Below are 22,713 nucleotides of genomic sequence, written 5' to 3'. Positions count from 1 at the left end.
TTTCTCAGTTCTCTGGAACTTCAAAAGAGTAGATATAATCTGAAGGTGAAAAAGGAAAACCCTAAAGTGTTGAATTATAGATTTTATACTTTTATTGATGGTAATTGGCAAAAGTGTACCTATCCATACCCCTGCTTCAACCTAGCATGAATTAGAGATGTGTGCGGAACCCTGTATTTTGGATCTGGATTCATCTTTGTGTTTAGATCATATTTTTGCAAAACAATCCTCAAGTGTTTGGGTTTTGGATTCAGATAAAAATCGATTGAAAATTGATAAAAATCGATAAACACAACTGAAATGTCTGAATCCAAAGCCTGAGTTTGGTTTTTAAAAACGAGTTCCGGACCGGCAACAGATCCAAACCGGGTCAAAAATGTGTATCTAAACCTTGACCTGGTTCTACTCGTAACCCCTAAATTCAGGTGTGTTCGTTTTTCAGAAATCCAGACCAGCACATCTCTAGTGATAATCAGATCATCTTGGCCACAGCTCCCCTAGTGTCAGGCAATGTGTTTGCATGTATTGACGTAACATTCCAGCTAATTACATTTCATAAGCTATAGCAGTTAAAATGTGATTTAAAAAATGTGTGATCAACTGATACACCTCTCGGGGATACTTACTGTACAGACCTACTGTCCCACTGGGACTTTATATTTATGTACACAACCCAAAATCTCCAAGGACTTCAGTGAAGGTTGGTTGAGCTACAAGCTAGTAACTTTAATATCATATGTTTTTTATATTTCTCAATTTATTTCAAGAATAAAGCTTGAGTGATTTAAGAGTCAACACACACAAAAAGGTTTATTTGTCAAATGTCAAAGTGACCGATGGCATTACACAGAACACATATGCTGTATAACATCACATGATATTGCTGAACCTGCACATTTATAGTGTACTGTAACTTCTGGAAGTGCTTCGGCCATTCTGTAGTACAGTCTGCCTGGCGCATCTATATATCCATTAGCATCTCTGTTGAAATAAGCCGTGTGTAGTAGATGTCACACATAGTGAATTTATTATAGGCGTATATTGAATGCTTTATTTAATAAACCTTCAAAATAGTGCTGTGTTTTTGACAGATAACTCTCATATTTGCAACCAATTCCATAGATAGCAGAGAGGACAACCTGTAAGTAATTTTAGATCGCAAAATGTAAGTGACCAAGGTCAACAATACAGAGAGTTTTGACAAATTTTGAGTTGTGGCAAATTACAGTGATTCAGGGCCAGGAAGTCGGTTTTCTAAGGTTGTACTGAAAAAAATTCATAATTTGGAAAGAAAAATCATCTTTTTATGTTATGTTTAATAACAAATTCTTAGTTTTTTTTTTTTAAAGTTACAAACGAAGCAAAAATTTGATGTAGTCCGTTTTCTGGCGATGACCATCCCGACGGTCACAATACTGACACCCGAATCCCAAATGTCAAAGTCCCAATGAATCTGGATAGAGAAGGAATAGGGTAAAGTATGACAACAAAGTGTATGTACAGGCTATATTATAGATATGGAATATCTGATACAGTGAGGGAGTAAGGCTGGTATATATTGAGGGAACAATGGCTGATAGCTTAAGGGGTAAGATAGATATTGATGGCAATGCATTACAAAATTAAATCAAATTCTATAACATATATTCATAAAGTGCTTGTAAAGTTTGTATGAGGAAGGCCTACAGCAGAGAACTTACCCTGAAAGACTAAAAGTCTAAATATGTATAGTTTGGAACAGAGAAGGGAAAGGGGGGACATGATAGAAACTTTCAAATACGTGAAGGATTTTAACAAGGTACAGGAGGGAAGCATTCTTCAAAGGAGGAGATGTACAAGAACACGAAGACATGCACTGAAACTGGAGGGAGGTAGGCTCAGAGGAAATTTGAGGAAAAATAACTTCACAGAAAGGGTAGTGGATAAACTGAATGGCCTCCCATCAGAGGTGGTTGAAGCTAAAATGGTGGAACAATTTAAACACGCTTGGGATAGGCATAAGAATATCCTTAAGAGAGACGTAAGGCGCAAATAGGGTTGAAGTTGCCTAAAGGATAAATTAAAGGGGCAGACTAGATGGGCCAAGTGGTTCTTATCTGCCATCAAATTCTATGTTTCTATGTTTCTATGAAGGACAAGGGATCACTGACTGGAAAAAGGAGGAGTGCAGGCTAGAAAACTAAGGGGAATATTTAATTTGAATGTGTCTTAAGGCTGGTATACTGAGGGAAAACAAGCTGATGTAATGGGGGTGCATATGTTGGTGTAATGGATATAGGCCAATAGGCTGCGGGCTGGTTCAATGTCACTAAAAACACACCCACATCTGAAAAACCACACCCACAAAAATGCAGCGAGCAGGCTCACCAATCCCTGGCTTATTACTTATTTTTGCTATTCACAGCAATATTCTTAGATGCATTCAGTATACCAGTGCCATATAACACTGTAACTAGAGTCGATGCAAGGATCTAAATTACAGTGAGTGAATTCGGGAACAAGATAAGACTGTGCATTTATGGAAAGAGTAATTGCTTTAAAACTAGCTATAAAAAGACTGACTGAAGCTAATCAAGAAGATGTCAATACATATAATGATAGTGAAACTTAAAAATGGCATTTAAGGCACAGGAACACAGATGAGATCAAGTTTTCCCATTATGCTGAATGTTGGTTTAATCGAATTCCACCCTTGGGGAAAAGGAGCAATGATCAATTATAATCTTTTATTGAATACTCATACTGATAACATATCTGATTATCTTGCTGGTTTGAGCATTTTACATTGTGGTCACATAAATTGGCGGCTATAATAAGTGCATGCTTTATGATCGTATCTCCTAACCAACCAAAACGAGGTTAGGGTTTACTCGCCGTCACGAGGTTCTGCTTCAAAGTGAGCAGCATTGTCCTTACCTATTTCCTCAACTGGCTTCCGGGAATCCTGCTTGTCCTTTCAATCTGCTGCGCTGACAGGGAGAAAATAAAAAAAATTATTACCCTGAAATATACTTGGATCTTGCTCTGACATCGCTGGTGACCATCTACTGTATATGCAATTTCAGTTGTATTAACCTCTGTGACACGTATTGGGTCATGTCAGACTTTAGATGTAGCAATTTCATGGACTCTGCAGGGCATTAACCACATGCACTGTAATGGTCTAATGCCGCCATTTGTGATGTGATCAGGCTATAAACCATGTCAGAAATTGTAATTATACATGCACTTGGCTGCCTTTGTGCTTGCCACAGAGAACTAGTACATGTCACAAGTTGACGTTATTTATTTGCTTGCATAGAAAAGCTTTGTAGGATTCCTAAACACTAAGTAGAGCTAAGGAAGACAACAAGAGGAGCATACAGTGAGGGAAATGTACTAAGCTGGAAAGAAATTAAGTGGAGAGATATACAATCCCAATCAGCTCCTAACTGTCATTTTTTCAGGCTGTGGGGGTCTATTTACTAAGCCTTGGATGGAGACAAAGTGAATAGTGATAACGTAACTGTACTTTTTCAAACACAGCCTGTGACATGGCAGTTAGGAGCTGATTGGCTGGTACTTTATCTCCGTTCACTTTATCTCTCTCCAAGGCTTAGTAAATAGACCCCAGCATTTGAAAAATGATAGTTAGGAGCTGATTGGTTGGTACTTAATTTCTCTCCACTTTATCTCTCCAAGCCTTCAAGATAAATAAAGTGGAGAGAGATGAAGGGGTCTATTTACTAAAGCTTGGATGGAAATAAAGTGGATGGAGATAAAGTACCAACCAATCAGCTCCTAACTGTTACTTTACTAGCTGTGTTTGAAAAATGACAGTTAGGAGCTAATTCTCCCTCCACTTTCTCTCTCTACAAGGCTTAGTACATCTATCTGGAGAAATATTCGGATATAGTGGATAATCTGTTTGGCAAAATAAGAGACAGAAGTATGATTTTAGATAACATTTCTGCTGTATTAATTATTAGCCAGTCTGCCCGGCCCCTCCAATTGAATCCTCTTTCATTGTGAAGCCGCAAAAGTCAGTTTACATGTATTGACTGTCAGTTACTTCACAGAGGATGATGACTTGCATAAAATCAGGCCAAAACATTGACAAGTGTGCCCTATCAATCAGATTGCAGCTGGGGTGAAAGCAAAATCCATCTAAATAACAATTAAGTGTCAACGACAATTTGCAGCAGTTGGAGGATGAGGTGCACGAGATGGGAGGGCTGTGATGTGATGGTCGTGCTCTTAGGGATGATGAGAATATACATCTACTCTCTGCCAGAGACGATGAGGATGACAATTGTCTGCCAAGTGATAAACCATAGTCTGCGATGGACAAAAAAGTGCAAATATCCTCCGACAGTCCCACATCACTAAGCACATTATACTATAGAAGCAATTTTAGGTACTGTATCACCGCAGCAAAGATAACCGCAGCTAATTCACAATCATACAACTTCTATAATACAAAAAAATGTGATGGGTGGCAAACAGGAGATAGATAGATAGATAGATAGATAGATAGATAGATAGATAGATAGATAGATAGATATTAGCTACTGTATATGATAGATAGATAGATATTAGCTACTGTATATGATAGATAGATAGATAGATAGATAGATAGATAGATAGATAGATAGATAGATAGATATTAGCTACTGTATATGATAGATAGATAGATAGATAGAGAGAACAACACATAGATAGATAGATAGATAGATAGATAGATAGATAGATAGATAGATAGATAGAAACACATAGATGATATGTATACAGTGCATCTGGAAAGTATTCACAGCGCTTCACTTTTTCAAAATTTTGTTGTGTTACAGCCTTATTCAAAAATGTAATAAATTCATTTTTGTCCTCAAAATTCTGCACACAATACCCTATAATGACAATGTGCAAAAAGTTTTTTTGAGATTTTTGCAAATTTAATAAAAAAAAAACCTAAGAAATCACATGTACATAAGTATTCACAACCTTTGCTCAATACTTTGTTGATGCACCTTTGGCAGCAATTACAGCCTCAAGTCTTTTTGAATATGATGCTACAAGCTTGGCACAACTATCTTTGGGCAGTTTCGCCCATTCCTCTTTGCAGCACCTCTCAAGCTCCATCGGGTTCGATGGGAAGCGTCGGTGTACAGCCATTTTCAGATCTCTCCAGAGATGTTGAATTGGATTCAAGTCTGGGCTCTGACTAGCCCACTCAAGGAAATTCACAGAGTTGTCCTGAAGCCACTCCTTTGATATCTTGGCTGTGTGCTTAGGGTCGTTGTCCTGCTTAAAGATGAACCGTCACCCCAGTCTGAGGTCGAGAGCGCTCTGGAGCAGGTTTTCATCCAGGATGTCTCTGTACATTGCTGCATTCATCTTTTCCTCTATCCTGACTAGTCTCCCAGTTCCTGCCGCTGAAAAACATCCACATAGCATGATGCTGTCACCACCATGCTTCACTGTAGGGATGGTATTGGCCTGGTGATGAGCGGTGCCTGGTTTCCTCCAAACATAACGCCTGGCATTCATGCCAAAGAGTTCAATCTTTGTCTCTCATTGTCAGAGAGTCCTTCAGGTGCCTTTTGGCAAACTCAAGTGGGCTGCCATGTGCTTATTACTAAGGAGTGGCTTCTGTCTGGCCACTCTACCATACGGGCCTGATTGGTGGATTGCTGCAGAAATGGTTGTCCTTCTGGAAGGTTCTCCTCTCTCCACAGAGAAACGCTGTAGCTCTGACAGAGTGACCATCGGGTTCTTGGTTACTTCCTTGACTAGGGCCCTTCTCCCCCGATCGCTCAGTTTAGACGGCCGGCCAACTCTAGGAAGAGTCCTGGTGGTTACAAACTTCTTCCATTTATGGATGATGGAGGCCACTGTGCTCATTGGAACCTTCAAAGCAGCAGATATTTTTCTGTACCCTTCCCCAGATTTGTTCCTCGAGACATCCTGTCTCGGAGGTCTACAGACAATTCCTTGGATTTTATGCTTGGTTTGTGCTCTGACATGCACTGTAAAGTGTGGGACCTTATATAGACAGGCGTATGCCTTACAAAATCATGTCCACTCAACTGAATTTACCACAGGTGGACTCCAATTAAGCTGTAGGAACATCTTAAAGATGATCAGTGGAAACAGGATGCACCTGAGCTCAATTTTGAGCTTCATGGCAAAGGCCGTGAATTCTTATGTACATGTGATTTCTTAGTGGTTTTTTTTAATTAAATTTGCAAAAATCTCAAAAAAACTTTTTTACATGTTGTCATTTTGGGGTATTGTGTATAGAATTTTGAGGACAAAAATAAATTTTTTCCATTTTGGAATAAGGCTGTAACATAACAAAATGTGGAAAAAATGAAGCGTTGTGAATACTTTCATGATGCACTGTATATTAGATAGATAGATGGTGGTGTCTTACAGCCTCTTTCTCTTACCAGAGGAATTGGCATGGGAAAATCCAGGATCTGGTGAATGGGACTGAAATCATCATGCTGACAGTATTAATAGAAAGAGCCAATATATCCAGAGTTCAAGGCAGAATTAGGGCGAATCCTAGCAAATTCATACAACTAATGTGACTTATTGGAAGTGTAACACCTGCTGGGATTTTCAGACAGCAGTATCACAGTATATAGAGAATTGGTTGCTACAAAAATAAATATAAACACATTTATTAAACACCATGTTAAATGCAGTTAAAAATGTTCATACAGTATATACAAATCCATATGTCAGACTAATAATCTCACTGCGAATAGCACAATGAAACTGTTTCCTGGGAGTGAAACAATGTAACAATTAATATCAGCATAAATATAGAACTCTATATTTAATAGGACCTATAGGTAACCAGGAAATGTTAATAAAGATATATTATTGTGTTTATATAAATTAGTTTAAATGTAGAAGCCAAAATCTATGAATGAGTCAGCAGTGATCACTAATTATCTAGAGATGTGCAGGCTCAGTTCGAATTATCCCGCCACATTTGGAAAAAATCGTGTCTCAGAAAGAGGCAAATTGTTATCTTTCATGGATTTTTTTGGCGGGACAAATCTGAATTTGACGGGGGGAAAATTCAAACTGAACCAAGACTGCACATCTCTACAATAATCCTGAAAGGATGTTAACAAGTTTATATAATACTGTACAATAGTCCACATACAATTACAGTCACTGCTCTGTGTATAGGGTGCACTGAATTGCTGCCTGTTGACAACTCAAATCAATATTGAACTATAAATAGAATCATCTAAAAAGGATGTTAATAGTAGGGATGTGCGCCGACCCTCGTGTTTTGGTTCGTGTTTTGGATCTGAATTTGGTTTTGGCAAAACCGTCCTTGCGTGTTTTGGTTTTGGTCTTGTATTTTTTTCAAAAAAATCATAAACACTGCTAAAATCACATAATTTGGGCCTGTTTTTGTTCCTACAGTATTATTAACCTCAATAACATTAATTTCCACTTGTTTCCAGACAATTTTGACCACCTCACAGCTCACAATATTGTTTTCATCCAGGTTAGGCCCATCATTTGCACCAAGCTAGCTGGCTGACTAAGCTAAGTGGCAGCAGTGGGTGGCACAAACATGGCACATAAGGAAACATGTTTTCAATAATCAAGAGGCCTGAGGGAGATGGAGTACGTATGTAGTTGAAGGTAGGGAAAGGAAGGGTTGAGTCATAGTAAATTTAATATAGGTTTTTGATTCCAAAGCAAATTTATGAGGGAGGGAAGTCGGGAATTATTTTCAAAGAATATTTGACTCATTCACATCAGTCTTTGGCCCAGTTGATCTCTTGTGGTGGTCCCGTATATTTTTTTTTTAAATGAAAGGGTCATGCAGGAGAGGCTGTCTGTGGCAGCACACAAAACAGATGGTCTGAACAGGAAGGGGGCAGAGGGATTTTTAAAGTTTGGTACTAAACATGTGTTACCTAGGTGCTTCTGGGATTATGGATGGGAAGGCTGGGAGGGGAGGAGAGAGAACATCTCCAGATACCATCACAAAATAGCCTTTCCATTTGGTGTTTGAGTTGCATCTGACCAAACATGGTTGTTATGATCAAGGAAAACCAAGCCCACCAGGTTGGTATCTACAATCAAGGTTAAAAAATGGCATAAGAGTATTTTGCAAGTATACCTATTTGTGATTTTAGTTGAAATAAATACAGTATGAAACGATAAAAATAAAAGTAAGCGGCAAATCAGCAGCACAAAAGCACGGCAGTTTAAAAAAATATAGAACATCTATTAAACTTTTGCAACACAGCAGTGGTAGACAGGATGGCAGCTTCATAAACTATAAAATTAAAAATGTCAGGCAGCAATGCCCCAAACAGCACATAATGCAAAGAAAAGAAGTACAAGATGGAATTGTCCTTGGGCCCTTCCACCCACTCATATGTTGTATACAGGACATGCACAGTTTAACAAACCAATCACTTCAGCGACAGGGACTGCCAATTGTGGCTGAAGTGATTGGTTTGTTTGGACACCCACAAAACAAGCTACCAACGGGCAGCTGACATTGCTGGCAATCATCTCTCCATGCACAAACTGTCTTTACAGAAGCAAGATGTTGTCATCATCTTCATGCGATTCCTCACCCTCATCAGTGTGTACATCACGTTCTAACAATATTAATTTGCCCCTTCTGGAATGCACCATTACAGCCTCAGGTGTCTCTGTAATTTTTGGAAGTAATTGGCAGTAAAGGTCTTCCTCGTGAAATTTGTAGATCATTTTTATGAATATCATCTTTTCCACATTTTGAGGAAGTAGCCTCCTACACCGATCACTGACAAAGTTCCCGGCTGCGCTGAAAACTCTTTCTGAGTACATACTGGAGGGTGGGCAGCCTAAGTAAAGCAAAGCCAGTTTGTGCACTGTCTGACAAGCCTATTTGGATGCTATCATTAAAATAGTCCTCAACCATTATTTGAATGGTGACCATTTTTTGTGGAATAATTATTACTTTTAACTTTTATTTTTTTTTACACTGGGGAAGAGCACCCCTGGATTGACAGAGCACCCCTTTATGAACTGCAGCCCTAGCCCCTTGATTGACAGGATAACAGTGACACAGCAGCTCCCTCTACTTTATGTACTGCAGCTACAGCCCAACAACACTGCACCCTTGAACAACTACAACACTGCACCCTTGAACAACAGAGAAGAACAGAGCTCCTTGATTGACAGGACAACAGTGACACAGCAGCACCCCCCACTGTATGTACTGCAGCCCCAGCCCGACAACACTGCAGCCTTGAACAACTGAGAAGAACAGAGCACGTCTGTTCTGTACACTCTCCACAGCCGGAGTGAATATGGCGCCGATTAACGGGACCTTTATAGAATCCAAAACCCGTGACAGTGGAATGATGATGTTTTGCTTAGTTTTGGATTTCGAGTTAGGCGGGAAAACCAGAGGGAAAACCCTCCTGACCAAGAGACCTGACACTGGTTCTGTGGACCCCCGTATTTTGGTTTGGGACCTGGATTCATCTTCGTGTTTTGGTTTTGGATAAAAATCCATAAAAATCTATAAAAATCGATAAAAACAGCTAAAATGTCTGAATCCAAAACCTGAGTTCGTTTTTTAAATCCAAGTTCCGAACTGGCCACAGATCCGAATCCCAGACTCGGTTCAAACCAGGTCACAAGAGTAAATCCGAACCTTGACCAGGTTCTACTAGGAATCCCTAAATTAAGGAGTATTCAGATTTTAGAAATCCGGCCCCGCACATCTCTAGTTCTTAATAACCCTCAATACTGCAGAGACATGAACTACATTACCTTATCACTTAGAGGGCGATTAAAATTTTTTTGGGGGCGTGAAAATTAATGAGCACCCAGTTTAATATTCAATTGTTCTGGGCGCTCATTAATTATCGCCCTCTTCGCCGCATAAAAGACGAGGTTTAGCCAAACCCGTCTAAATTACTGGTTAGGGCGCGCTATCTGCGGTTAGCACGCCCTAACCAGGGTGTTTCAGACACATTTCTGCTTGCACCCTCATGAGTGCGTGCAGAAATGCCGGCGCCGGCGGCTATCGCGCCCTGACAGAGCAACAATTGAATTGCTCTGTCGGGCGTCTTAAAAAAAAAAAGCAGCCGGCAGAACAATTGAATTCCCCCCCTTAGACTGCTATGTTTGGAAGGACTGTTAATCATTTTGATTCCAGATTAGAGTCCTAAAGGGTCCCGTAAATCTACAAGACTTTAGAATTATCCTGGACTACTACAATAATATTCATTCAAAGTGCAAATCTGTCTGCATTAAAGAACTTATTTCAAATATATGAACATCCTTTTTCAGATGATTCTATTTAAGGTGAAATATAGTTTTTAAACCCAGGACACAGACTTACTCCTAATTAATGAATGTTATAGCACTGTATATTGTATGTTTATTCATTGGATACTTGTTTTTCATAATTTAAAACTACCTGTATATATTAACTTAGTTTTTGAACGAGAATTTTACATATTTGTTAGTATAGTGATTATAATTTTTTTAGTCGGTTTATAAGCGCAGGATTTGTGGCGTTGTTTATTTGGGCAAAATTTACACATGGCCTGTAACTGCTTCTTCAGTGCACAGATGACTTTTTGCATTTTATGGATAACTACTGATTGTCCCATTTTTTTTTAGGCACACCTATTCCTTCCGTATCATTTAAGATGCACACACACACACAACGATTTAGTAAATGACCGATTTTAGTAAACGATTTTCGTTAATTTTTTCAAAGGAAAAATGAACAAAAATCGTTTACTAAAATCGTTCATTTACTAAATATAATGAACAATTTTGTGGAACTACAAACGATTTTTGCATATTCCCCTACTGAAAATCGTTGAGTTGGTCAGTCTGACTGAACTACAAATTACAAACGTGAACGTGCATGAACAATAATCCTTCATCGTATTAACTCAGAAAGTGAATGATTTTTTCAACGATTGAACGATAAACGATATCGTTATCGATAATCATTCAAAAAATCTTTGTGTGTGTATGCACCTTTAGTATTATCATTTTTTATTTAAAAAGCGCCAACATGGAATGCAGTGGTCACGGCCATATCAGGGAAAAAATGTGCCCTGTGCCGGCCCCACCCCCTGAGTGCGTGATGTTGTGCGTGTGATGTCATGACATTGCACAAAAGGGGCGGGGCTGGCAGCTCCGGTAAGTGCCGGCCTGACCGGGCGTCCTGCGGAAGCCTGGTTGGCTGCACAGACTGCAGTGTGCCTGTCTATAGTGTCCACAGGACGCTCTGAATGGGACAGCACCAGCGATCCTGCCTGCAGTGTGCCGTTCCCTGTTAGCCAGAAGCAAGGGCCGTGGGGAGGCAATGGTGTTGCTGACAGAGCCCTTGTGCTCTGTGTGGTAGCAAGCACAGGTACACACCCTTAGATATGATCCTAACAGTGTTCTACAATGGGGGATTCATGAAACTAATAAAACAGTAGGTAACAGTAGGTAGTACTGCATTTGGCTTCTTTATAAGTAATTAGTTGCAATATAGTATAGTATTTTATTATCATTGATCAAAAACAAATAAAATGATTTTAATAACACACTGGTATGAGATGCTTTCATGGGGGGAATCAGATGAGGAGATTTGGCTTGTATAGCCTGCCTTATGCATGATAATTCTTAGTGTTTGTGTAAGCCGATTAATAATACATTATACCGCATATCATTTTCAGAGCAGTCAAAAGCAATGAGATCAGAACAGCAGTAGGATTTGTTTTGACTGCATATATGTTATGAATAGCCATCATTGTATATACATATACAGTATCACAAAATGCAATATGGGATGTTTAAAGTGAAATGTCAGAGAAATCAAATTATACTCGATTCCAATAGTAGCATGGCATTTTCATGGCAAGTGCTCGTTTTATTTCTGATATTATATAAAATAATTATATGCACATGTAAGGAATAACTTATTTCATAACTGACATAAATACGGGGGAGGGAGGTGGTCACATGTTGGTGCGTACTGTGTAATCTCAGGCCCACACTCTGCTGCGCAATGCTGTGATTTCAGCAGTGGGGAGTGGGCCATGGTGACATGGTACATGGCAAATAGCCTCATTATGTACTCAGACCACCCTGTAACCTCTAATGCCTCCACCCCCATGTAGTCAGCTTTCTATTGTTACCAGCACTACTTCACTGTGGTGCAGACTAGAGCAGTGCTTAGTGGGACATACCTCACAATATTCCCTAAGTTTGGACAAACTACTTGGCTGCCAGGACAGCAGGAAAGTCCTGGAGAACTTATATAAATTGGGAGTTTTAAGGTATGGAATAAAGACTCCCTCTTTACAGGCCGGCGCTTCCACTAGGTAAGCTTAGGCAGCTTCCTAGGGGCGCCGGCCACTAGAGGGTGCCCGGTGCTCCGATCACCCCCCCCATTTGCCGGGTGCCCGCTGAGATTGTGTTACTTAGTTCCAAGGAGCGGGTGCCGGGGACGGACAGCAGCAGGCACTGGAGCGGGGTTTAAGGTAAGTCTTTTTTTTTTTATGTGTGTGTGTATGTATGTATGTATGTATGTATGTGCGTCTGCCGGGGGGCTTACTACAGGGGCCACATTACTGGGGCACTACAGGGGGCATTACAGGGGCCGTACTACTGGGGACACTAAAGGGGGCATTACAGGGGCCGCACTATTGTGGGCCCTACAGGGGCCTTACTATTGGAGGCACTACAGGGCTGCACTACTGGGGGCACTACAGGGGCCGCACTACTGGGGGCACTACAGGGGCCATACTATTGGGGCACTACAGGGGCTTTACTATTGGGGGCACTACTGGGGCCGCACTATTGGGGGCACTACAGGGGCTGCATTACTGGGGGCACTACAGGGGGCATTACAGATTACAGGGGCCGCACTACAGGGGGCATTACAGGGGCCTTACTATTGGGGGCACTACAGGGGCCTTACTATTGGGGGCACTACAGGGGCCTTACTACTGGGGCATCATATGGGGGCACTACAGGGGCCTTACTATTAGGGGCACTACAAGGGCCTTTACTACTGGGGGCACTGCAGGGGGCATTGCTACTGGGGGCACTACTACAGGGGGCATTACATTTAGGGGCATTATTACTGCTGGGGACACTGCGTAAGGGGCACCATTACAAGTGGGCATTTAGTGTTTTAGGGGAACTACTACTGTGGGCATTGTGTAAGACCTAAGTTAGGGGCGGACCCTTAAAAATGTTGCTATGGGGCCCAAAAAGTTCTAGTTACACCCCTGTGTGTGTATGTTGTGTACATATATATTAGGGGTGAGCGGGTTCGGAATTCTGAAATCCGAACCCCCCCGAGCCCCCCCGATCCGAGGCAGATCCGAGTCAGGCTCGACTTTTCCCGCCTGACTCGGATCTGAAATCGAGGCAAAACGTCTTCATCCCGCCTTCCGAGTCTCGCGGGTTTTGGATCCTATATAAGGTACCCGCGTCGGCGCCATTTTCTCACTCGGCTGTGGACAGTGAAGAGGGAGGGTGGGAGTTAGGGCTGGCTGGGCTGTGTAGTGTAGTGTAGTGCAGTGCAGAGTAGTGTTGTGCTGTGCTGTGCTGCGTTGTGCTGCTGTTGTCCACTACTTCAAAGTCCATAGGGGCAGGCTGTGTTGTTAATAGGGGCTATGTCCACTACTTCAAAGTCCATAGGGGCTGGCTGGACTGTGTTGTGCAGTCAATTCTCCATAGGGGCTGTGTCCACTCCAAAGTCCTGTGCTGTGTCCCAGTCCTAAAGGGGTGCTGTAGTGTTGTCCAGGGGGTGCTCTGTCCATCAGGGGTGCTCCCCCCAAGTGCTAAAAAAATAATATTTTTTCTGTGTTTGTGAATTGTGTGCGCAGTAGCCGCACGTGCATCAACAAAGTAGTGCCAAGCGTGCGCCTGTGTCATAAGTAAAAGGGCCGGCTGGCTTGACCGTTAAAGGGTGCTGTAACCCCCAAAGTACACTCCAGTCCAAACCAAAAAAAAAATATTTTCTGTGTTTGTGAATTGTGTGCGCAGTAGCCGCACGTGCATCAACAAAGTAGTGCCAAGCGTGCGCCTGTGTCATAAGTAAAGGGCCAGCTGGCTTGACCGTTAAAGGGTGCTGTATCCCCCAAAGTACACTCCAGTCCAAACCAAAAAAAAAATTATTTTCTATGTTTGTGAATTGTGTGCGCAGTAGCCGCACGTGCATCAACAAAGTAGTGCCAAGCGTGCACCTGTGTCATAAGTAAAGGGCCGGCTGGCTTGACCGTTAAAGGGTGCTGTAACCCCCAAAGTACACTCCAGTCCAAAAGAAAAAAAAAATTATTTTCTGTGTTTGTGAATTGTGTGCGCAGTAGCCGCACGTGCATCAAAAAAGTAGTGCCAAGCGTGCGCCTGTGTCATAAGTAAAGGGCCGGCTGGCTTGACCGTTAAAGGGTGCTGTAACCCCCAAAGTACACTCCAGTCCAAACCAAAAAAAAAAATATTTTCTGTGTTTGTGAATTGTGTGCGCAGTAGCAGCACGTGCATCAACAAAGTAGTGCCAAGCGTTCGCCTGTGTCATAAGAAAAGGGCCGGCTGGCTTGACCGTTAAAGGGTGCTGTAACCCCCAAAGTACACTCCAGTCCAAACCAAAAAAAAAATTATTTTCTGTGTTTGTGAATTGTGTGCGCAGTAGCCGCACGTGCATCAACAAAGTAGTGCCAAGCGTGCGCCTGTGTCATAAGTAAAGGGCCGGCTGGCTTGACCGTTAAAGGGTGCTGTAGCCCCCAAAGTACACTCCAAACCAAAAAAAAAAATATTTTCTGTGTTTGTGACTTGTGTGCACTGTGGCTGCACGTGCATCAACAAAGGAGCAGCGCCAAGCGTGCGCCTGTGTCCGATAAGAAAAGAGCAGGCTGGCTCATTTCTTAAAGGGTGGTGTAACCCACAAAGTGCACTACTCTCCAGCAAAAGTAAGAAAATATTTTCTGTGTTTGTGTGCGCTTTAGCCGCACGTATATATCAATATTACATAAATGGAGGACCAAACTTTCTCCGATAAAAATAAAATAGGGAAAGATCAAGAACCACTTCCTCCTAGTGCTATTGCTGCTGCTGGGAGTTGTTCATCATCCCAGAGAGGAAGTAGGAACATCACTACTTTTACTAAACAATTGACCCTCCAACAGTCCCTAGCGATGAGGATGAAGTACGACAGCAGTCATCCTGAAGCAAAATGTAACTGAGGCCTTGACTGCTATGTTGGTGTTTGACGTGCGTCCGGTATGCGCCATTAGTGCAGTGGGATTTAGACAATTGATGGAGGTAGTGTGTCCCCGGTTCCAAATCCCGTCTAGATTCCACCTGCATCCTCAAAGCAGCAGCGACAAGCGTGCGTCTGTCTGTTAAAGGGTGGTGACACCCTCAAAGTGTGCTACACAAACAATTAAAATATTGTTCTTTTTTTTTCTGTCTTTGTGAAATGTGTGGGCTGTAGCCGCACCTGCATCCTTAAAGCAGCAGCGACAAGCGTGCGTCTGTCTGTTAAAGGGTGGTGACACCCTCAAAGTGTGCTACACAAACAATAAAAATATTGTTCTTTTTTTTTCTGTCTTTGTGAATTGTGTGGGTTGTAGCCGCACTTGCATCCTCAAAGCAGCAGCGACAAGCGTGCGTCTGTCTGTTAAAGGGTGGTGACACCCTCAAAGTGTGCTACACAAACAATAAAAATATTGTTATTTTTTTTTTGGTCTTTGTGAAATGTGTGGGCTGTAGCCGCACTTGCATCCTCAAAGCAGCAGCGACAAGCGTGCATCTGTCTGTTAAAGGGTGGTGACACCCTCAAAGTGTGCTACACAAACAATAAAAATATTGTTCTTTTTTTTTCTGTCTTTGTGAATTGTGTGGGCTGTAGCCGCACTTGCATCCTCAAAGCAGCAGCGACAAGCGTGCGTCTGTCTGTTAAATGGTGGTGTAACCCTGAAAGTGCTCCAAAAATAAAAAACAATTTTTTAAATGTGTTTGTGACTTGTGTGCGATGTAGCCGCACGAGCATCAACATAGTAGCAGCGCCAAGCGTGCGCCTGTGTCATAAGTCAAGGGCTGGTTTGGACATCTGGTCCGGACTGAATGATGTGCCAACAATTTCTGACAAGTCTACTGTCACTGCATATGATACTGTCCTCAAAGCAGCAGCGACAAGCGTGCGTCTGTCTGTTAAAGGGTGGTGAGACCCTCAAAGTGTGCTACACAAACAATAAAAATATTGTTCTTTTTTTTTCTGTCTTTGTGAATTGTGTGGGCTGTAGCCGCACTTGCATCCTCAAAGCAGCAGCGACAAGCGTGCGTCTGTCTGTTAAAGGGTGGTGTAACTCTCAAAGTGCTCCAAAAAATAAAAAACTATTTTTTTAATGTGTTTGTGACTTGAGTGTGATGTAGCCGCACTTGCATCTTCAAAGCAGCAGCGACAAGCGTGCTTCTGTCTGTTAAAGGGTGGTGACACCCTCAAAGTGTGCTACACAAACAATAAAAATATTCTTCTTCTTTTTTCTGTCTTTGTGAATTGTGTGGGCTGTAGCCGCACCTGCATCCTCAAAGCAGCAGCGACAAGCGTGCGTCTGTCTGTTAAAGGGTGGTGTAACCCTGAAAGTGCTCCAAAAATTAAAAACAATTTTTTAAATGTGTTTGTGACTTGTGTGCGATGTAGCCGCACGAGCATCAACATAGTAGCAGCGCCAAGCGTGCGCCTGTGTCATAAGTCAAGGGCTGGTTTGGACATCTGGTCCGGACTGAAGGATGTGCCAACAATTTCTGACAAGTCTACTGTCACTGCATATGATACTGTCCTCAAAGCAGCAGCGACAAGCGTGCGTCTGTCTGTTAAAGGGTGGTGGGACCCTCAAAGTGTGCTACACAAACAATAAAAATATTGTTCTTTTTTTTCTGTCTTTGTGAATTGTGTGGGCTGTAGCCGCACTTGCATCCTCAAAGCAGCTGCGACAAGCGTGCGTCTGTCTGTTAAAGGGTGGTGTAACTCTCAAAGTGCTCCAAAAAATAAAAAACTATTTTTTTAATGTGTTTGTGACTTGAGTGCGATGTAGCCGCACTTGCATCTTCAAAGCAGCAGCGACAAGCGTGCTTCTGTCTGTTAAAGGGTGGTGACACCCTCAAAGTGTGCTACACAAACAATAAAAATATTCTTCTTCTTTTTTCTGTCTTTGTGAATTGTGTGGGCTGTAGCCGCACCTGCATCCTCAAAGCAGCAGCGACAAGCGTGCATCTGTCTGTTAAAGGGTGGTGACAACCTCAAAGTGTGCTACACAAACAATAAAAATATTGTTCTTTTTTTTTCTGTCTTTGTGAATTGTGTGGGATGTAGACGCACTTGCATCCTCAAAGCAGCAGCGACAAGCGTGCTTCTGTCTGTTAAAGGGTGGTGACACCCTCAAAGTGTGCTACACAAACAATAAAAATATTCTTCTTCTTTTTTCTGTCTTTGTGAATTGTGTGGGCTGTAGCCGCACCTGCATCCTCAAAGCAGCAGCGACAAGCGTGCGTCTGTCTGTTAAAGGGTGGTGTAACCCTGAAAGTGCTCCAAAAATAAAAAACAATTTTTTAAATGTGTTTGTGACTTGTGTGCGATGTAGCCGCACGAGCATCAACATAGTAGCAGCGCCAAGCGTGCGCCTGTGTCATAAGTCAAGGGCTGGTTTGGACATCTGGTCCGGACTGAAGGATGTGCCAACAATTTCTGACAAGTCTACTGTCACTGCATATGATACTGTCCTCAAAGCAGCAGCGACAAGCGTGCGTCTGTCTGTTAAAGGGTGGTGAGACCCTCAAAGTGTGCTACACAAACAATAAAAATATTCTTCTTCTTTTTTCTGTCTTTGTGAATTGTGTGGGCTGTAGCCGCACCTGCATCCTCAAAGCAGCAGCGACAAGCGTGCGTCTGTCTGTTAAAGGGTGGTGTAACCCTGAAAGTGCTCCAAAAATAAAAAACAATTTTTTAAATGTGTTTGTGACTTGTGTGCGATGTAGCCGCACGAGCATCAACATAGTAGCAGCGCCAAGCGTGCGCCTGTGTCATAAGTCAAGGGCTGGTTTGGACATCTGGTCCGGACTGAAGGATGTGCCAACAATTTCTGACAAGTCTACTGTCACTGCATATGATACTGTCCTCAAAGCAGCAGCGACAAGCGTGCGTCTGTCTGTTAAAGGGTGGTGAGACCCTCAAAGTGTGCTACACAAACAATAAAAATATTGTTCTTTTTTTTTCTGTCTTTGTGAATTGTGTGGGCTGTAGCCGCACTTGCATCCTCAAAGCAGCAGCGACAAGCGTGCGTCTGTCTGTTAAAGGATTACATCGGTGACAGCATCCATGTCAGACAGTCCGTACCTGTACTGGCAGGAAAAAGAAGCAATTTGGAGGTCCTGTACAAACTGGCTCTATTTTACCTGAGTTGCCCCCCCTCCAGTGTGTACTCCGAAAGAGTGTTTAGTGCAGCCGGGAACCTTGTCAGCGAAAGGCGTAGGAGGTTGCTTCCACAAAATATGGAGAAGATGATGTTCATAAAATGAATGATCAACTCTTCCAGGGAGACCAGCCTCCAGAACGTACAGAGGGACCTGTGGTTCCAGCGGGGACGAATTAATACTCTGTGAGGATGAGCATGTACACACTGAAGAGGGTGAGGAATCGGTGGATGAGGAGGATGAGGATGACATCTTGCCTCCGTAGAGCCAGTTTGTGCAGGGACAGATTAATTGCCAGCTTGTTTTGTGGGGGCCCAAACGAACCAATCATTTCAGCCACAGTTGTGTGACAGACCCTGGCGCTGAAATGATTGGTTTGTTAAAGTGTGCATGTCCTGTTTATACAACATAATGGTGGGTGGGAGGGCCCAAGGACAATTCCATCTTGCACCTCTTTTTTTTCTTTGCATTATGTACAGTTTGGAGCCTAGTTTTTCAAACTGCCATCCTGTCTGCCACTGCAGTTTCACGCCTAGATGGGTCACGTGTTTGTGCCGCCCACTCGTGTCGCTTAGCATAGTCATCCAGCTACCTCGGTGCAACCTTTTGGACATAAAAACACTATTGTGAGGTGTGAGGTGTTCAGAATAGACTGGAAATGAGTGGAAATTAAGGTTATTGAGGTTAATAATAGCATAGGAGCATAAAAACCTACAAATTCTGTGATTTTAGCTGTTTTTATGCTTTTTTTCAAAAAAATACAGATCCAAAACACAAAACCCAGAATCCAAAACACGGAAGGGTGGTTTTGGCAAAACCAATCCAGATCCAAAACACGAAGAAAGATCCAGATCCAAAACACAAAACACGAAAAGTGGCCGGTGCACACCCCTAATATATATATATATGTGTACGTACTGTATATATACATTCTTCTGCCTGCGCCCCCCTCTTCGTACTAATTTAGCCCCTCAGGTGAAAATTACTCTGCACAGGTGGAGTGGCGGATAAGTTTTGTGCTATATATATATATATATATATATATATCTCCTCCACAGACCGGCACTCACATAAAACACCGTAGATTACTTGCCTGGGTGTCCTCCCCCCGGTATTGTAAGGACAATCCGTGTATACTCCGTAGTAAAATAGGTGGCACTCACAGGACTTCCAAGCACAATTTTAAATCACCAACAGGTCGTTTAATAGCCGACGTTTCAATCTCCCATCTTGGAGATTTTCCTCAGGGACCATAATGTAACAAGACACACAACAGACATATAAGTACTCACCCGTGGACACACACGCCGGAACACAGGCAACGGCTGGAGGAGATGACGTCACACACCTGCGACGCTGCGTAAGCGGACCTCCCACCATCAGCTAGCGTCCGGTAACCATAGTGACAACCCTGCACCAAAATCAAACAAAACGTAAATGGAAAAAAAACAAACACATGGAAACTAAAAAAAAAATAAGCGCATAATAATACATAAACCTATGCACCTATACTACCTGTCTAATGGGTGGAGACTAGTAATACAGGAAACCTCCAAATAATATACTAATACCGATATATATAATATTAAATGCTCATAAGGGATACAGTGCAAGAATTACAGGAAACAAGATAACCCCAAACTTTCATTAAGTCCGAATGGGACCAAGCAATTCATGCGATGTATCCATTTCACTTCAAGCTGCAGTAAAGCCTTCTCTCTGTTACCTCCTCTAATGGAAAAAGGGACATGATCAACAATTTTATAACTTAGCGTCGCTAATGAATGTAATGAATTTAAAGCTAGACGTCAACATCACAAAAAAATGATCTTTGTTTATGACTTTACAACAGAAAGTAATTCAATCAAGAGTTCGGTTAAGAAACACTGGCCGATGATAACCTCGTGATGTCAGTGGGAGTGATAACCTCGTGATGTCAGTGGGAGTGCTTTTGGCTCTGATAGAGCCAAAAGCACTCCAGGGCTTGCGGCAGACGAGATCCTACCACAAGGGTCTCGTCGCAAGCCCAATGGTCGTGATGGTCTTGACAATCGCGACCATCTTTTTGGCCGCTCGCTATAGCTGTGGGTGGTCACCCACAGCTATGCGAGCGGCCAGGAGGCTGCTCTAAAATCAGGAAGGATGGCCCTGATTCAGAGCGAGCGCTCTGTCAGAGCATCCGGCTCTGAATCAGGGCCTCTGTGTGAAGACATGGAAAACATGCACTGTTTCAGGTCCTGAGGACAGAGTTTGAGAACCTGTGACATATCTTAAGCGGCCCATACACGGTGCGATAGGCACCATGCGACGCGATGGGGGATCCGACGTCCAACATATCAGACGGTCCCCACACACTGTGAGATCGGGTGGCCGACCGCCTGGTATGTCAGCTCCCCTCTCCCTCTCCCGCATAGCGCTGAATGGGATCGCACATCGCATCCCCTGATTGACTGAAACTGCAGTAAGATCAGGGGGTGCGATGTACAAGACCATGGATCTGCGCTTGGTCCTACATCATGTCCATACACGGTGCCATATAGCAGACAAATCGTACCAATCCATCGGATCGGCTACTTTATCGCACCGTGCATGGGCCGCTTTACTCCTACTTTCTCTTCCCTTCCTTTAGCCATGAACCATCTCACCACCCTTCCTCTCCTTTTTCTATTCTACCAGGTTTTCTTTCTTTCCATCCTCTATTACTAATGCTGGGCATACACTAAAGCTGGGCATACACTAAAGCTGGGCATACACGGCCAGATAAAATGTCTATCATACCGACAGACATTTTATCTGATAGCCTGCCAGCCGCAGAAGCAGTGTATTAGCTGACATCTGCGCTCCGCCCCCGGGGGAGGAGACATTTCCCTGTTCCTTCCATGGGAAGGAACACAGGAAATGTCTGTCTGTCGGCCGCGGCTGGGAATACACTGCCCGATGCGGCCAACAGTTTACCGGCAAATATCGCATCGGACGGGCAATCCGGCATACCTGACCGAGGGTTAAATATTTAACCCTCGGTCGCCCCCCCACAAGCTACAATTATCAGGGCGATCCACGGATATCGGGCGGATCGCCTCGATAATTGTAGCGTGTATGGCCAGCTAATGCAATTATCTGTCAGATATTTGTCCAATCTGGCTGGTTACAATGAAAACCTGGTAATATATTGGAGCAAATAACAATAGAAATTTGCTCTCAAACACTAGAAAACGGACCAAATTTTCCTTCCCACTAGACAGATCTGACAGATAATTGTAGAGTGTATGCCCAGCATTACTCATGTTTTCTCTTAAGCCATCATTCATCCCTATGATCCCTCTTTCCCTCTCACCTCCTTGTTCTTTCCCAACTCCACATTCTATCTCTCAGCCCCTCTCTCTGGTACACTGGGGAGATAAAGAAAATAAATAAATAATAAGTACACCTCTTTGCTAGGGTAGTGGTCATTGATCTACCAGGAAGAGGTGTGCTACAAGGAAATGTCTGCCACGCCCCAGCACATAGATGCAGTCATTATTACTAATTCTTATCCCTGCTTAACCACATCTTCTCCAGGATAGCTTAAAGGGAAATTACCAGAGTCTCTTCGGAGTCCTGGATGTCACTCATTATTGTTAGCATATTTAAATAGGGGGCAGACATAAATGACATGATTCATTAGGCTCCGATCCCTACTCACCAGTACCCTGGAAAATTCTCCCCATTCTGCCCACATCACTAGGAAGTGAGAGGGATGCGGGAAAAGTGCCTACTCTTCCGAAGGGTGTAGGGGGGGTTACCCGAAAAATCATGAGCCTCCCGCATGAGAGTAAGCAAGTATGACACAGGGACTGATTCTGATTTGGGAGTACAGCAAGAAAAGAAAAAATAAATAAAAAAGTAACTTTGTGTCTGGAACAAACCATTTCGCATTGCAAGGAGGGCAAATAGATTTATTGTTTCTTCATGCAGGGTAAATACTGGCTTCTTTTGCATGTAGCCCATACATGCTGGACAGCTTTATTTTTACACTGCAGTTTAGATTGGAGTTTGGACACGTCCCATCCAAATCTTAAACTGGCCACAGACATAGCGATCTGCACACGATCAGCCGATGTGTACAATTTGTGCATGATTTCCCTTGAAACTCTCCCCGGCAGCTCTGCACACGATCTGCACACGATTTGGTGTCCAATCTTCAAACGATCTCTCCTGCATCCAGACTTTCACAGTGCATCGCCTCCTAGATTGTCAGATCTGCCCTACTGCACGGCAGATCTG

The 22,713-nt window shown here is 42.8% G+C and overlaps 1 long non-coding RNA gene across 2 annotated transcripts; it reads right to left on the bottom strand.

Moving 5' to 3' along the window:
- Window positions 1–783: 783 nt before the first annotated feature.
- LOC148518808 (uncharacterized) lies at window positions 784–21,933 on the bottom strand. 2 transcript variants are annotated; one of them, XR_015878966.1, is made up of 4 exons: window positions 21,878–21,933; window positions 19,743–19,861; window positions 2,917–2,969; window positions 784–1,453 (listed from the first exon to the last, which is right to left on the bottom strand). It is a non-coding gene; the product is annotated as an uncharacterized LOC148518808 (long non-coding RNA). The 2 variants fall into 2 exon arrangements; XR_015878965.1 differs by having other exon boundaries at window positions 21,785–21,917.
- Between the last annotated feature and the right edge of the window lie 780 nt (window positions 21,934–22,713).

Source organism: Taudactylus pleione, unplaced genomic scaffold (genome assembly GCF_031769625.1).
Source record: "Taudactylus pleione unplaced genomic scaffold, aTauple2 ptg000198l, whole genome shotgun sequence".
NCBI lineage: Eukaryota > Metazoa > Chordata > Amphibia > Anura > Myobatrachidae > Taudactylus > Taudactylus pleione.
The sequence above is the reverse complement of the archived record's forward strand: the minus strand, read 5'-3'. Positions and strand labels throughout refer to the sequence as shown.